Genomic DNA, 18,479 nt, shown 5'->3' with positions numbered 1-18,479 from the left:
CATGCAGGAAGTGAAGAGCTTCAAAACCATGCTGCATGAGCTCAAGGAAAATTTTCTGAAGAAGCGTGCTGAAGCTCAGGGCTCATGTGAGCGGATGAAGTCTCTGGCAGAACGATGTGTGCAGGCCTACAATGAGGCCGAGAAGCGCAAGGCACTTGGGCATCCTGGCATCGACCCCAAGATGGCCGCGAATAAGAAGAAGCAGCCTGCTGTGAATGAACCAGAGGCACCAAGACAAGAAGCTATTCCGATTGTCTTCCCAACCGCCACGACTGGCTCGAAGCCAAAGAGCCGGTCCACCGCTTTCGAGCTTAAGAAGACACGGAATGCAGAGGCTGAAGCTAGGAAGAGGAAACACTCTGAAGCCTCTCCTTCTGACCCCACCAAGAAGAAGCGTAAGATCAAGAAAGCTTGGGCTGCTCCCACAGAGCCCTTGATGGTTGAACCCCTCTCTGTCATTCACCCCAATGCAGAAAGACGACTGACAGTTCATGAGCCTGCTCCCACAGAGGCTCCTGAAGCTGAAGATATTCCAGCAGCCGACCCAATAGCTGCTGAAGACATTGGTCACCAAGACAATGTACAAGATGATGCAGCCCTTCCTCAGCTTGAAACAAGCGAACTCATCAGTATTGGTCATCCTCTGACGTCAATGGCACAAGATGAGTCATGGGCGGATCGCCCTCAGGAGGAAGAAGACTTTGAGGCCCAGCCCACTCCGACCCCACAAGCGTCGTCTGCGTTCCGTAGGCTTCGCAAAGGTCCAAGGCCTCAAGTCCATACTGAAGAAATTCTGGCTGCATCAGCCGAAGACAATGAAGAAGCACCACCAAAACCCACTCCCCCGCTCCATCAAGATGCAGTTCTCCAGGAGAACGTGCCTGAGGTTGTCCCTCCAACTACACAAGCGAAGGCTGAAAATGTTGAGGCTGCCACCACAAACACTGAAGCCAATGTGGAGCCCGCCCCGCCAAATGCTTCAGCAGACAGCGAAGCTACTGAGCCAGACACTTCTGTTCCTGAGTCTGCTGCAGGTCCTCAATTCGATTATCATATTGAGCACATGCCTCATGTCCAGAAGCCAATCCCAAGGCTTCCAAGGTTCCCAGGTCCTGCATCAGCACCTGGCTCCTTTGACATAAATAGCTTCAAGGCAGACAATACATTTTTCAACAGCTCCAAGAACCCCTATTCAAGGGAAAGGATAGTATCAGATAGGTTCTGGAGCTATCCTCAGCGCAGCTACTACTCAAGCATCCTATACAACCAAGGTCGCATCTTCCCGCACAAGCGCCTTGAGGTTGAAGCCATTGCTGGTCTGCCCTGTCTTGAGGAAGCTTTGGATTGCTTTAGGCAAGTGGGTCTGCTGCCGTTTGTGACTAATGAAGAGCACTGGAATGAAGAGCTTCTGCTTCAGTTCTATGCCACTCTCCATATAAAAGGATACAACAGAGATCCGAAGACTTGGGTCCTGGAGTGGATGACCGGCAATGTCCATCATGAAGCCAATGCATTTGATATCATTGAGCTCACCGGCCTGCCCACAACTGGCGAATTCTTCGAGGAAGGCTGTCAACTACATTATGAAGCTATTGAGAGCATATTCCAGAGGCCTGAACCAAATATGAGTCAGATGCTCTCAATGATGAAGCCATTGCCTCATGATGCACCCTATCCAACTGAGTTCTTCGTTGAAGACTTTGAGTATCTGCCCAGGACCATATATCACATCATCCGGCGGACTCTCTGGCCCATTAAGGGACACTCACCACATGCCAAGATTGAGGGTGCAATGAAGACTCTCATATTCTATATCCTGCATGGCAAATGCTTCAACGCACAGGATCTCTTCATACGCCAACTTGCAGCGTCAGGCTCAGAATTATTTGGTTTGAAGTTCTATGCTCCTTGGGTGATGAGGCTAATCAAACTACACTCTGCGATCTCGTATCAGCCCTCAGCCCGAAACCATCGGATCTTCCTGCCAGATGTGGATACCTCTGATGAAGCCATATATCCCGAACCTGCCAAGCAACCAATAAGTCTTCAAAATGCAGAACACCAGAGCTTCACGCAGAACGTTGAAGGTGTTGAAGCCATATCCAGGGTGTATCCGTTGGCTGGCACTACACGTGCGCCACACCCAGCATCTACTGAAGCCACAGACAACACAAATGCTCAAAGACCCAAGAAGCGCGCTCGTGCCCTCACTGACCGAGAGCTTCTTGTGGCCCTTCACCAAAAGCAGGATAGGCATCACGACTGGCTAAAACGTCAGATGAAGAGCCTCTTGGTGGATGTCAATCGTCTTCGAAACCTTGCCACCAAGAATGCCTTCGTTACACACGAAACCTGCCGTCGTACATGGAAAGGGCTCTCAATGATATGTACTGAAGCTGAAGTTGAAGAGGATGGCTTCACAGAGCGTTTCAAGTTTGACACCACACCCCCCAGAAGGGCTGTGATGCGCAACACACCATCACTTGAAGACTCTGAGTTTTCTTCATCTGCTGCCACAGTTACTGCAAGGATCATTGATGAAGACGACGATGCTACATCACCGCCACCTGCTTCAGCACCTCCAAGCTCGTCTGCACCGCCAAACACCTCCAACGACCCTGCTGCTCCTGGAAACGAGTAGATACCCTATGTCTTCAAACCTTTTTAGTCCTTGCTGACAAAAGGGGGAGAAGCATATGGGTTGATAGTCTTCAAGCGGGTCCATATGGGCGGGTGCTATATCTTTTGCTACATTTTGCTTCGTGCTTATAACTCTCGTTTTTGCTACATTCGGTTCTTTGAGTTGTAACACTAAGACTCGATGGTCATCTGCTACTCGTTTGCCACTCTGTTTGCGAAGATAAATTCCGCATGTGCGACGATAAATTCCGCACTTATCTCATTCTGCAGACGTCCATTTTCCATTATGCATGTCATTATCTTCATATACTTTCACATGCATAGTGGATTGTCATCATAAGCTGAAGTGGATCTCCACAAGTACAACCTGCCATGTGCATTTGCATTCCAAAAGCAAATTAACTTATATGCACATCTTCAGGGGGAGCCCTTGCAACTTATGAAGACAATTCCCTATCCTTTACAAACTTCACACATTATATTCCCCGTTGAAAACTTCAACTAGTTTGTCATCAATCACCAAAAAGGGGGAGATTGTAAGTGCATCTAGTGCCACCCCTAGTTGGTTTTGGAGTATTGACGACAAACCTAGCCGAGGGACTAATGTGTTTGTGAGAATTGCAGGAAAACACAGGTAGAAGTCCCTCATTGATTCGGTTTTACTACCAGAGATGACCCCTAAAAATGTATGAAGACATTGAAGACAAAGGTGGTATATGAAGATATTCACATTGAAGACTATGACAAAAGAAGACACGTTATGAAGCTTATGGAGCTCGAAGACTTAGATCTTTTCGTAGTTCTTTTTCTTTTGTGTTGAGTCATAGGAACCACCGTACTGTTAAGTGGGGTCCAGGAGAACCAGTCAGAATGACTGAAGTGATGCCTAAATCAAAAACCTATGTCTTCGAGCGAAGACAATGAGAGCGAGTCTTGTCCAGAGCTTGTAGCCCAAGTAAAGTTGCCATGAGAGTTTGAAATCTGATCGTTGAGACACGTGTCAGTTCCTTAGTGACCCAGGGTCATTTCGGACAAATCAGGTCGGGTTGCCAAGTGGCTATAAATAGCCCACCCCCACAACCATAAACGGTTGGCTGCTCAGATTTCAGTGCACGGCTTTTGTCGTTTGAGAGCAACCCACCTCGAAGCCTTTGAGAGAAAATTCCTAGTGAGGAGAAAAGCCCTAACCACCCAGAGCCAGAGCAAATTGGGCATCACTTGAGTCTTCTTGTCTGTGTGATCTGAAGACTTATTACACTTGAGGACTGTGAATCCTCCATACGGTTAGGCGTCGCGTTCAGAGCATCCAAGAGACATTGTGGATTGCCAGTGAACGAAGTTTGTGAAGGTTTGGGAGTCTACCTTGAAGACTTACCAGAGTGATTGGGCGAGGACTAAGTGACCTTAGCTCAAGGAGAATACGGTGAGGACTTGGTGTCCTGAACTGTGTGTTCAGGACTGGGTGTCCGGGACTGTGTGTCCTAAGGTTTAAATACCTAGCCGCTCCAACCAGACATACAGTTGTCACAGCAACTGGAACTGGTCCAACATATCATTGTCTTCAACGAGTCACTAGTTTCATCTTCACTTCCTTTTCTTACTGTTACTCATTGTGAAGCCATTGCATGCTTGCTTTATCTTTTGTCTTCACAACGTGAATGTATGATCTGTTTGGCTTCATAACTTCTTCCTACCTGATCCTTATTACACTACAGCTGTTTGTCATTGTGCTTTCACTCTATTGAATACTTGACCATGGCTGGCCTAGTGTAATCTAACTTCCGCTGCATAGTAATAGGCATAATCTTCGCTGGTTGTCTTCATAACTCCCACGTTTTGAAGACTTTCATAAAAATCGCCTATTCACCCCCCCCTCTAGTCGATATAACGCACTTTCAAGGCTGCCGACCGTGACTAGGGGGAGCCCTTGGCACGCCTACTTCACTCCGAGCGAGGCCGCGAAGAAACGACGGCGAAGGCGCGAGCTCGGGGTGCCTTGATGACGGACCAACTCCCACGGCTGACCCTACATCGTGGGCGGCACCCGAACCTATGGCGCTGGAGCTTGGCGGGTGCGACGGGACGAGAGGGAGCTGCTTCTCAGGAGATTTCACAGCCTCGGCAGAAGGGGTCCTGAGGGAACAACCGTCAGGAAGGGAAGACGGCTCACAGAAGATCACCAAAATAAGGTACTTACTCATCGATGGCAATGTACTTTCGTCGCTTCAACGGCCCGAAGGTACGGCTGCCACTCGGAGATCCTTTTCTCTTGCGGAGGTCCTCGAAGTCCATGCAAAGCCGAACGAAGCGCTGAACGTGGCGGCCGATACAGGGTGTAGCCGGTGAAGTGCTCGGGAGAACGGCTTCAGGGGTGCCTGGCTGTGGAGAACGGTCGGGCGCCGTCTCACCGCGACCTCCCGAGGCCTATGGAGTTTCGCCCTCGGGATCCGCGTGCTACATCGCCTTAGCAACCGGCGTCCCAGAATCGCGGGATCCAGAGGACGAAGCCTCAGGAGTCCCAGACGGCGTCCACACATCAGCACTCGTGCCGCCAGCCTCCGGCGGCGCTCGTCCCCCTGCACCCACATTCGGGGCGAGATCGGCGCCAGCGACGAAGAGGGAAACCACACTAGCAGGGTTCTCGCGAGACCCCACTAGGCCGTCCGGACGCAGCCCCCACTCGTCAAAGGAAGGCATGCTCCCCGTGAATTCAGCCTTGTTCCCGCAGTGATACAGCAGACATTTCTTTCCAGGCAAGTCGTCCGGCGAAGGGACACCTGTCAGGACCTTGAGCACCGTTTGCCGCGCCCCAAGGGGGAGCCCGGACTCCTGAAACCTTATATGGTCCTGTCTGCCGAGCAAGGTCCACATCAGGTGAGAATGGCGTTGAAGCGGTGCAACCCGGCGCCTGATAAACTCCCTCACCACCATCGGCGTGGTCACGATGCGGTCCTTCAGCATCCTTAGCCGGAACCAGACAGGGGCAAGACAGGGGCTCGCGAGCCTCTCATGGCCCCAGCTAGAGTGTGGAACGACAGGCGCTGACGGGGCGTGGAGCAGAGGGCTGAGCACACCAGCGTTGTCGAATACCCACTGTGTCCGAAACTCGCTCGTAGATGGAGGAAGCTCGAAGTCGATCCCCGTGCCCGCTGTCGCGGCCATGGCCGAGAAGCCCACGCACCCCGAGCTTTGCTGGGGATCGGTCAGATGCAATGAGAAGAAATGGCGGAGAAGGGCCGCAGAAGGAGCGATGCCCTCCATGGCCTCGCACACAAAGGCGAAGACGGCAAGGAGAGTCACGGGTTGGGGGTCAAGATGCGGCATATGGATCTCGTAGTGTTCAAGCACTGCGTTGAAGAAGGCAGAGAAAGGGAGAATCAGGCCCGCCCAAAGGGCATCGATGAAGATTGGGACCTCGGTGACCGTCTTTGTGATGCGAGCGCGAGACCGGCCAGGCCACCGTCTCCCCCCACTCGTTGAAACTGGTGGCGAGCATGGGACGCACCTTGTCCATGGCCTCGTCGTTGAGCACCAAGGATCGGCCGACGGCAGGCTTGGCAGTCGGAGGCGCACTTGGCGGTGACAGCAGCTTCTTCCCCTTGTCAGCTTGTTTTGGCGCCATAGCGATGAAGCAGGCGGAGTGTAGGTCAGATTGGAGAGGAGGGGCAGAGTCTCGAGGAAGCAGAAGGACAGTGGAAGAAAGGCGTGTGCAATGGGAGAATAACTGTGTAGGTTGTGAGGGCCGCGTAGCCAGGCGGATTCAAAGGCAGCATGGGGAAGCGAAGACGCCCACGTCCAATCAACCGCCACGCGTCAACCAAGGCCGCAGGCTTTGGGGGCCCGCGGCGCTCCTCGCTTGACCCTTTGGCTTCACCTCGAAGCAAAGCCCGAGCGCGCCTTGGGCCTGGGGGCTACTGTCGGCGTCCTGGGAACTGGTGTCCCCAGACTTGCCTGCCTGCGCCCCACGGCGTGGCTGGGCTGGCAAGTCTGTACGGCCCATATTCATCGACAAGGCATTCAAGACCATCGCGAGGGGTCAAGCCTCGCGAGGCGGACGATGCAAGACCTCCTCATGAGCGGCCTCGCCAGGCAGGGTCACGAGGGGCGGAGAGATCAAGGCAAGGCAAACCTCGCGAGGTCCACGTGACGTGAGCCATGACGATCGAGGCCAGGCGGGCGCCAATGCACGTAGTGTTCTTGTTTCCTCTTTAGTGCCAAGGGGGCAAGCGTAGACGCGGAGTATCGAGGCATCAAGTAAAGGTTTCCATATTGGTGCAACGAGACCAAGACCAAAAGGACGGCAGGATGGAGGTCACCATGGAGGCCAAGACGGCGTCATCACCAGAGCCTTTGGCAGGCGAAGACCACCTTTTGTCAGGATAACTTGTACTAGCTGTCCCCTTTCAAATTGGCTGTTGTTGGCTCCCTTCCCGCTCAATATTTGGGGAGAGGACCAGGTCCTATATAAGTAGAACTAGCCACCACAGAGAAGGGGGCAAGAAAGAGAGACGAAAGACAAGAAGGGAGAGGATCGACCTCATCACAAGTGAGAAGCAGATCCAAGGTAATCTCACCCAGACAAGTTCTCCAAGCACAAGAACACCTCAACCTCAGGAGGCTGTTCTTCCCCTTGTAAATGTTCTTCATCAGCCCAAGAGGCAATCCACCACCACCACACTAGAGTAGGGTATTACACCACAACGGTGGCCCGAACTAGTATAAATCTTCTGTCTTTCTATGTTGTGAGTTCGTTGAGTTCATCTGCGAGATCTTAGAAAGCTAGGGCGTGGATCGATAGGGAAAAAACCTTCGCGCACACCCCAGTGTTCGAACCTCAAGGGTTTGCCAGAACCCGTGATCCGACATACACCACCTATAAAGAATAGGAACCCCAGATCAAATTCTTCATATGGACCAAATTCTTCATATGGATTCAAGTCCTCATACGGACCAAACTCCTCACATGGATCAAATTCCTCAAAAGGATCAAAGTCCTCATATGAACATCATCATGCTAACTCGTCTGTTTCGTAGGGAAGATCTAAGGATTATGGATATGTGCATTATTCTTCAAATCATTATGTTCATAAGTCCTCAACGAATTTCTCTTCTTACTCTTATGCTTACCCTAACCCCTCTTATGTGAAACGAAGTGGATTGGCATCTATGCCACCTTTCTCTTATGGAGCTCACAGAATGATGAACTCTTTGCCACCCCTTCAGATGTGGGTGGTGAAGAAAAAGAACTAATCTCTTATGCAGGTTCAGGTCTCCAAACGAACTTAATCATTTAAAGAATTTGCTGGAGACCTGAATGTGCTTGAAAGGATGCAAGCTAATCATGAAGAAGTGAATTTTCATTTCTCACGTCCTCATACTGTTTTATCTGTTTTATTGCTTGATGAAATTGATCTGATGAAATTAATACCATATCCTTCACTGATGAAGTATATGAATTCGTAATCCGCACTAAATCATCTGCAGGATGATCAACCCAAAGCCACTGAGTGGGTCCTCGACAGTGGATGTACAAATCACATGACTGGTGACAAGAGCTTATTGATGGACACTGCTTTATCTCCATCACATCTGAAGCATATCACCTACGCTGACAAAGGCAAAAGCAAGGTATTGGGTCTAGGTAAGGTTGCAATCTCAAAGGATCGACACATGGACAAAGTCATGCTTGTCGAGTCCTTAGGGTTCAACCTCATGTCTGTCTCAATGCTTTGTGATCTTGATATGGTTGTTGTCTTTGGCAAGTATCGTTGTGTTGTGATCATGGAAGCTGACAATTCCAAAGTCTTTGAAGTCTTTAGGAGAGGAGATTTGTATATTGTTGATTTCTCTACAGGACCACAACCTGCTACATGTCTACTTGCAAAAGCTTCAGAAGGCTGGCTATGGCATCGATGACTTGGTCATGCTGGCATGAGGAATCTGCACACGCTCGCGAAGAAGAAGCATGTCATTGCCATCGAGGGTGTAAAATTCCTCATGGACCATTTGTGTGGAGCCTGTGAAGCTGGAAAGATGACCAAGGCCAAGCATCCAGCGAAGACTATCATGACTATTAAAAAAGCCCGTGCATTGCAACGGGAGAAAAAATATGTCTGCACCCTCCTACGTGTCTTGAGAATGAGACTCTCCTTTCTCAATGGAATACTCATCCATGGTCAATGGAAAAGTATTTTCCGAGGCGAATGCACAATGTTCAGATCATAGCATGTTTAATAACATATAAAAGCAAGGCCAATGCTAGTGATTATAAACACAAAAACTAACTTATTCTGGATTTATTTTGTGTTATACATAAGGCCAATGCACTTGTAAATATCTGAATACATATAAATATATTACATTCAAGATAAAAAACCATCGTTGAGAAAAATGTTTGGACATTTAAAAAAACAAATGATACACATGTGTGCTTTCATATTTGGCATAGATGGTTCAATCTACGACACACAAATTCATTTATCAATTATCACTTACTTAAGATTTTTATAGGTTGTAAACATTTTTGCATATACCAAACTCAAAATCTATTTTAACATTACAAATGTCACATTTGACTCTGAACCAATATTATAACACCTATTAGCATATGTATCTATAGCAAACATGCTAGCAACCAGAGGAAAATATTCATCTCTCAATCTCCTACTTCACCTTGTGATATCTCATATGTATATCTTGTGCTCTCTTTTCTCTACAACAATTTTTTTCCTTCTTGCAACGTTCACACATAGTTCAATCATAAGTCACGGAAATTATGTTGAGTTTTCTAATTGGATAGATGCACTGGTTGTAATGAACATTATTTAATTGTAATTAAAATTAAAATACATATTGGCGACGACATGAATGCTTAATTAGGATCTTGTACAAAAATATTAAGCTACTCAATTGTGATGTGACTTTAGAAATTTTTTGTTTTTTCTAAACATAAATGTCTATGCTTTTCTGTATTTATTTCAGGATTTCCGGCAAAGCGCATTCAGTGGGAGGAGACGTTTCCGTCGTGGACGAGGCGCCTACGGTGACTTTGTAAATCTCAAGATGATTAGCAATCTAGCTCACACCTCACAATATTGTTTGTTTATTGATGAAGGGGCTTGTCGATCGTCTATTTGCTGAGGTATATAAACTGATGAGATTTGACGTAGAATAGCAGGATGGGACCTGTTTGTTTATTGATGACGAAGGGGCTTGTGGATCGTCTATTTGCTGAGGTATATAAATTGATGAGATTTGATGTAGAATAGCAAGGTGGGACCATTGTTAATTTAATAAGCAAATCAAACTATTATTGTAGCCTTTGGAACGAATGTGAGGGCACGGGTTAGATTCCTACACAGGAGCAATAATTTCTGGCAGGCCCATCAGCACGTAAGTCGATTAGCAATCTAGATCACACCTCACAATATTGTTTGTTTATTGACGAAGGGGCTTGTCGATCGTCTATTTGCTGAGGTATATAAACTGATGAGATTTCATGTAGAATAGCAGGGTGGGACCTGTTTGTTTATTGATGACGAAGGGGCTTGTGGATCATCTATTTGTTGAGGTATATAAACTGATGAGATTTGATGTAGAATAGCAAGGTGGGACCATTATTAATTTAATAAGCAAATCAAACTATTATTGTAGCCTTTGGAGCGAACGTGAGGGCGCGGGTTAGATACCTACACAGGAGCAATAATTTCTGGCAGGCCCATCAGCACGTAAGTCGGCCCAGTGTGTTGGTATAGAAGAGGTTGCAAACAATAAACTACAACTAAAAGAACCTGTTGTATAAGAAAAAAATACGTGCCTCATCATGGTGGCCAGACTTGGGTGACTTTTTTTCCCGAGAAAAATAAACTGATAGACACAAACACAAACGCACAAAGCGTATTACGACGGGCAAAAGGCGTATTACGACGGTGAACCCACGAAGTCAATCCGTGTTTTATTATTAGGGAAAGACTACTACTCGACCATTTGAATTACTTTACATGGGTCTCTTTGGCCCTACTCGCTATGCCACATTTACAAAGCTGCATCCTTATATGGCTTTGTGATTGTTGATGATTATTCTCGATATACATGGGTCCATATCATCACTTACAAGACTGAAGTGCAAGAAGTCTTCAAATGATTTTCATCGAGGGCTTCAACCAACTTTGGTGTGAAGATCAAGCACATCAAAAGTGATAATGGAACTGAGTTCAAGAACACTGGTCTTGATGACTATCTTGATGAACTTGGTATTACTCATGAGTTATCTGCTCCGTATACTCCTCAGCAAAATGGCGTCGTAGAGCGCAAGAACAGGACTCTTGTTGAGATGGCCCGCACTATGCTTGATGAGTACAAGACGCCTCCTCGCTTTTGGCCTGAGGCAATTGACACTGTGTGCCACATCATCAACAGGGTATATCTTCACAAATTCTTCAAGAAGACTGCATATGAACTCCTCACTGACAAGAAACCCAATGTGAGTTATTTCAAAGTCTTCGGTGCTAAATGTTGGATTAGAGATCCTCATCACAGTTCTAAATTTGCACCGAAAGCACATGAAGATTTTATGCTCAGTTATGGTAAGGACTCGCACACCTACAGAGTCTTCAACACCTGTCATCACAGGGTTGTTGAAACTGTAGATGTGCGGTTCGATGAAACTAATGGCTCGCAAAGAGAGCACCTAGCTCCTATGACAGATGAAATACCTCCTGAGTAATCTATCAAGTTCAAGGCTACTGAGGATGTCATTCCTACTGAAGAATCTGCTGAAGAAGTCATTCCAGAACATGAAGAACGTCATGCTGATGCACCTGAGGAAAATGGTGCTGAAGAAAATGCTGATCAAATTCCTCAACGACAACCCGCTCATCCTCGCGTTGCAAATGAAGTGCAAATTGAGAAAATCATCAGCGACATCAACATTCTAGGTCCTCTCACACACTCAAGAGCTTCACATTTATCTAACTTTTGTGGGTACTTTGCTTTCATCTCTATCACAGAGCCCACTAAGGTAGATGAAGCATTTCTGGAGCCTGAGTGGATTCAAGCTATGCAAGAGTAATTACATCCATTCGAGCTCAACAACGTCTGGGAACTGGTCAAACGTCCAGATCCACGCAAGCACAATATCATCGGCACAAATTGGATCTACCGCAACAAGCAAGATGAAAATGGCCTTGTGGTGAGGAATAAGGCACGGCTTCTAGCTCAAGGCTACACACAGGTTGAAGGAATTGATTTCGATGAAACTTTTGCACCTATTGCTAGACTTGAAGCTATTCGCATATTACTTGCTTATGCTAACCATCATGACATCATCTTATATCAAATGGATGTGAAAAGTGCATTCCTCAATGGTAAGCTTGAGGAAGAAGTATATGTTGCTCAACCCCCAGGTTTTGAAGGTCCAAAGCATCCTAACAAAGTCTTCAGACTCAATAAGGCCCTCTATGGCCTCAAGCAAGCCCCACAAGCGTGGTATGACGCTTTGAAGGAATTGCTCATGAAGAAAGGCTTCAAACCTAGTTCACTTGACCCAACTCTTTTCACTAAATCTTATGATGGTGAATTGTTTGTGTGCCAAATTTATGTTGATGATATTATTTTCGGATGTACTTGCCAACGTTACAGTGATGAATTTGCCTATATGATGAGTGAAGAATATCAAATGTCTATGATGGGAGAATTGAAATTCTTCTTAGGTCTTCAGATTCGTCAACAGCGCAATGGCATATTCATATCTCAGGAGAAATACCTCAAGGATGTACTGAGGAAATTCGGCATGCAACATTGCAAAGGAGTCAAAATCCCTATGCCCACAAATGGTCATCTATGCACTGATGAAAATGGTATTGACTTCGATCAAAAGGTATACCGCTACATGATTGGTTCTTTATTGTACTTATGTGCATCTAGGCCAGATATTATGCTTAGTGTTTGAATGTGTGCCTGATTTCAAGCTACACCAAAGGAATCACACCATAAGGCTATGAAGCATATTCTTTGATATCTAGCTCACACACCAACACTTGGATTGTGGTACCCCAAGGGCTCGGCTTTTCATCTCATTGGATATTCAGACTTTGACTATGTTGGTTATCGTGTGGACCGCAAGTCAACTTCTAGCACATGCCATTTCCTCGGTCGATATTTGGTCTGTTGGTCCTCGAAGAAACAGAACTGCGTATCACTGTCTACTGCTGAAGCTGAGTACATTGCTGCTGGTTCTTGCTGTGCTCAACTACTATGTATGAAGCAAACGCTCAAGGACTACGGCGTCAACGTGAACAATGTGCATCTCTACTGTGACAATGAGAGTGCCATCAAGATTGCTCATAACCCAGTTCAGCACTCGAAGACAAAGCACATTTAGATTCGTCATCATTTTCTTCGTGATCATGTGTTGAAGGGCGACATCTCTATTGAGCATGTGAAGACTGAGGAACAGCTAGCCGATATCTTCACTAAGCCCTTGGATGAGAAGAGATTTAGCAAGTTGCGGTGTGAGCTAAATATCCTAGAATCTTCGAATGTTCTTTGAAAAGGACACTCATCCTAACACTTATGCAAAATTGATGACTTAGATGTGCAACACATGAAGAAACGTTTTTCTTCAATCAATGAAGAATAACACTCTAAGTGTGAAGAAATTAACGAAGAATTTGATTCTTAGAACCCTACGACAATTGTACGCGGTGTCTGAAATCATCATTCTTATACGGTGGGTCATGCCACTACAAAATGTTGAAAATCTTCAATTGAGTTTTTTCCTCAGTTCTTTGAAATTCCTCAGTTGTTTTTCAACTTGCATTGTCTTCACCATTTCCGTCATCTTTCTTCATTGGCTATATATATGAGTTTATGTCCTCTACAGCATTCACTTATTTCTATTTCTTCTAGTTGCTCTTTCTGCTAAGTGAATGTGATCGGACCCTTTCCCCCCTCTATACTTAACTCAACCCAGTCTATTCACAAATTCTTCATGTGCGTTCTATTTGAATCTCGTTCAAAATCTTCACTATGTCCTTCTCAGCTGAAGAAATTGCGAACATAACTTTAAAACCTATCTTATCTAAATTTTCGGCTTTGCCGCTCAAACTGTTCCGCATTCTATGCGATCTTTATCTATTCACCCACGATCTCGCATGATCGTCACCTCTCTATGCGTGGGTGACACATGTCAAGCGAATGAGAAAGGTCAGGGGCACGTTCGTCCTATTTCCTTAGGTGAGCGGTTGTTTTCCACTTTGGCTATAAATACCCCTCTCCCTTCCTCACTTCACTTTTACTCCGCTCGATCTCACTCCCTTGCTCGAGCTCCTCAACCCTAGCGCCGCCGCTACTTCCATCATCGCTGGTGAGGAAGAGCTTCACTACCTCGACCTTGTCGCTGCCGTACTCACGCCGGACGCAGATTTCTTCACTCCTCCGCCGCCGTAGCTATCTTCCTCAGCCAAGTTAGGGCGTGGAAGATCTGAACCGACGAGCTTCAAATCTACACTTCCTAGTTCGTCGTGTTCTTCGTCAAGGGTAATTAAAAGTTACTTTTACTGCCCTTATTGATTCTAATGTTTTCTTCAAATCTTCAAAAGGTGTTTTTTTCTCAACTCTTCACACACTAAACACCTCACATATCATCTGTTCTTGATCTGTTTCTCTAAGCAACATTTTTCTTCAAGATTCCTCAATTGTGTCGATTTTCAAATATGTACAACTCTGGAACCTAAGTCAAAGAACGCTTAGTGAAATTCTTCAAGACTCATCTGGTCAATTTCTTCAAACTTGTCCTTTTTTGAAAAAACTTTTGAGAACGCATATGACCTCTCCAAATTCCTCGCACCTATACTCTGTTCACAGGTACACATGTCCACTGCTGAATCACTAGGTTCTCATCAACTTAACTCATTTGCAGCATTCCTCGAAGAAAAATTGCATACCTCTTCAGAGAACTCAATCGTTCAAAACCCTCAGCTGAAGAAAATGGCAGATGGCAAGAAACCACAGAAGGGAGGAAAGAGGCCTGAGATCAACACTGCGTTTGAAATCCCTAAGGATATCTACAAGGATTATTGCACTCCTGATGAGGCCAAACATGGCATGGAGGACAAAATCAGTGCAAGGTGCGCATACAAAGAATATAAAGGAGATGGGCACGGGATGGAGGGAGTACAGATATGTTACTCCCAAGTATATGAAGAAATTCATTCTTAATCCTCCATGCCCAAGACCTCCTTTGGCACTTGGCCAAGAAGCTGATCCCACCAGCCTCAAGCATGATGAGGATTATCCTTATGAATGGGCCAAGCGCCAGGCCAAGCTTGCCAGAGTAGCTAAGGAAGCAGTGAGGAAATTCAATGAAGACTCTGCTGCTGCTGCTGCCACTACTGAGGCCTCTACAAGTAAGCCCAAGAAGGTAATGCCAAAGAAGCTGGCTCACAAGCCAAGTGCTTCTACCCAAATGCCCTCACAGCCAAGTTCCTCAGCAATGCCCTCACGGCCAGTTTCTTCAAAGCCCTCACGGCCAATTCCTCAACCCACACCAACTCCGTCAAAGTCCTCAGCACCTGCGCATCTTGCCTCGTGCCAAAGGACAACAGGCATCACTATTGCCTCAGGCACCCCTGCAAGTTCTTCAGCTCCATTGCATTCTTCAACTGGCCCCACTCTGCTGAAGACCAAGGCAACTGCTGGACGAGGTTCTCGACCAAGTCCTCAAAAGAAGCAGGTCGCTTTTCAAGTGTCATCTGATGAAGACGAAGCTGATGATGAAGAGCTTGCTGAAATCATCAGGGATAGGCAAGTCAGGGCCGCTAGAGCCAAAGGCACAAGTGTGCCTCTACTTTTGGACCGAAAGTTGATCCTTGAGTACATTGATCTCTGGCACAAGGACTCCAACACTCCCATGCCTGATTTCAAGTTGACTCCTGACCAAAGTCATATGTTGACTCACTTCATTCAAGAAGAGAAATGGAAATTTGAAAAGGCCAGGCAGATCAAGAAAGCGCAGTACAAAAAGGAGCGTTTCCTGAAGAAAAACGTTATCTCTATGACAACTGAAGAAATTGTCACTATTTAATCTGAGATCAAGAAGCTCAGTGATGAATTTTACGCATACCACGCTGATTGGCTGGGAGCCAAGGTTCGTTTTGTGAGACTTACTGACAAGTTCACCTCCACTGTTGCTGCCCAAATGCAACAAGAAATTCCTCAGGCTGTAGCATCTGCTCATTCTATTAAAGAAAATGCCAGCACCGCTGATGACACTCAGGCTGCTGAAGAAAATGCTAATTCCAGGGCTGATGACTCCATTCCAGCCGCTCAAGAAATTTCCAGGGCAACCACTAGTGTTGTGCCTGAAGAAAATGAAGAAGTCAGGGCAACTGCATCAGTTGTGCCTGAAGATCTTGGACCAAATTCCTCTGCTCCTCCTGCGCCTACACCAACTCCTATCCTTCCATTTGCATCAGATGTGAAGAAGACCAAGGCTGCAGAGCGTGCAACTGTGAAGAAAAGGAAGGCATCAACTGCATCAGATTCTTCAGCTCCGAAGAAAATGAAGCCACTAACAAGTTCCTATGACAATCCAATTGATGGTGTTCCTGTCTCATCCATGCCATCAAAGGACCTTGTTCCTTTTGATGAAGAATACATGATCCCAAATGGATCAGATGATGACATTCCTTCTGCTGCTTCGTCAGAGCAGTTGGATGAAGAAATTGAAGTGGATGAAATCCCTTCAACCCCAATTATCTCATCGCCCATGCCTCAGTTCATTGCTGAAGAGGCCGGCATTGAAGAAATGGATGAAGAAGACAATGTGGACATTGGATGCACAACTCCAGTGATGAACGATGACTTTTGGGAAAGTCAGCACCCCAATTCTCCTCTGTTCACACCCCTTCAACAAATTCCTCAGTCCCCTGTAACCACTGAAGTTCAAATGGGATCTGAAGAACCTCGTGCCACATCATCAGTCCATGGAGAGATTCCAACCACTAGTGCTGAAGAAAATGTAAATGAAGAATTGAAGTCACAGGCTGCCACTGAAGAAGAACCTGAAATTCCTCAGCCTGCGGAACCTGACGTCGAGATCCCTGAGGTTGTGATGCAATTGACTGACACTCCTCACCCCAAGCCAAATGATCCCTTCTCAAAGAAGCAAAAATTCAAGGTTGATGACTTCTTTGGCAAGCATGTATTCTTCACTGACTACAGTCCTTATGACTCTGCTCATCTAAGGAGGAAGTGTTTCTGGACTACCAGCTAGGCCAACTTCTATTCTTCACTGCTTTTCAATAAGGACAAAATCTTCTACCATGAGCATATTCCTCACGTGGACATGGAATCATTGTCTGGTTTCTCTCCTATCCTCGGCATGCTTCATGACGCAGGCCTCCTAAATTTTTGCTCTTACATTGTTGATTGGAATGGAGAGCTTATTCTTCAGTTCTATGCGACACTTCACATCACAGGTGATCCTGAAGACATCACCACCTGGGTCTTGGACTGGATGACCGATAACACTCATTATAAGGCACCGGCCTCTGAATTACTTCACGCCCTGCCCATCAATCCACCCAGTGAAGGAACTCGCTGCCTGTACCAAGAACCTGAACTCACTTCTCATTACATACAAGTTCTAATGAAGCCTCTGAAGCCCGGCAAGCCCCAAGGACCAAATTCCTCGTGAAGGACTTACTCTATGTGCCCAGGACAGTCTATCGCATTCTGACAAGGACAATGAGTCCTAGCAAAGGCCACAACTCATCTTATGAGGAAATAGTTGGCATCATGAAGAATCTGCTAGTCAACATCATTCATAGCATTCCTGTCAATTACTATGATTTCTTCATGAGGACTCTGGCAAATGTTGCACTCTCTCTGTTTGAGTTGAAGCCTTATGCTCCTTGGATTATGAGATTACTCAGAACAAGGTCTTCACTCAACTACAAGGCTAATTTTCAGAATCACCTCAGCTACCTGCCCCCTATTGAAGTCCTCAAGCAGACTTTTACCTCAACTGATGAAAAGGGGAAGGCACCTGTTGTCATTGATGAAGGCATTCGTCCATTGGATGGTCAGTTTCGCAAAGCTGCATCTTATTCCACCAATGATGACTCTGCAACTCATGACTCTGCTGCAAATGCATCCAACTCAAATCCTCAAGCCACAGCTCCCAGGGTGATGACTGGCCGTGAGCTGCTTCTTAGTCTTCACTAGAAGGTGGATCGCAACCATAAATGGGTTAAGCGTAAGTTTGATTCAATTCTTCACAACATGACTGCTACACATAATGCAGTGAATAAAACCATTACTACCTCCATGAAGTTTTCGGTCGCACCTGGGCTGTCTTATCACATCTGTATGGTGAAGAAGATCTGAAGCAAATGGGTCTCAAGGAGAACTTTGACTGGTCTGCACCTCCTCCGAAGAAATTCAAGAAGGTCAAAGTTCCTTCCTTGGTGGCCAGCTCATATTCTTCATCCCGCGACACCGACGGGTATGAGGACTTGGATGACACTGTGGCAGGCCCTACAACAACAAATGACCCCAACAACGCTGGCACTCCTCTGTCAACTTGATATTCTTCAGGGGCGTTAGTCCTCATTTTCGATCATTTTGGTCATTCGATGACAAAGGGGGAGAAATTTGAGTTAATCATCAAGCGGATCTACCTATGGGCATTTTTTTCTAAGTTACAACTCTCGTTCTTTTGAAGACTTCACTGGATCGAGTTGTAATCTTAAACTCTATGGTGGTCTGATACTTTTGCTGAGTTTTTCTGCATGCTTATTCCTCATTAATGTTAATGCACGCATGCTGAATTACAT

The sequence above is a fragment of the Triticum urartu genome, chromosome 3 (assembly GCF_003073215.2).
Source record: "Triticum urartu cultivar G1812 chromosome 3, Tu2.1, whole genome shotgun sequence".
Classification (NCBI taxonomy): domain Eukaryota; kingdom Viridiplantae; phylum Streptophyta; class Magnoliopsida; order Poales; family Poaceae; genus Triticum; species Triticum urartu.
Note: the sequence above shows the minus strand (reverse complement) of the source record.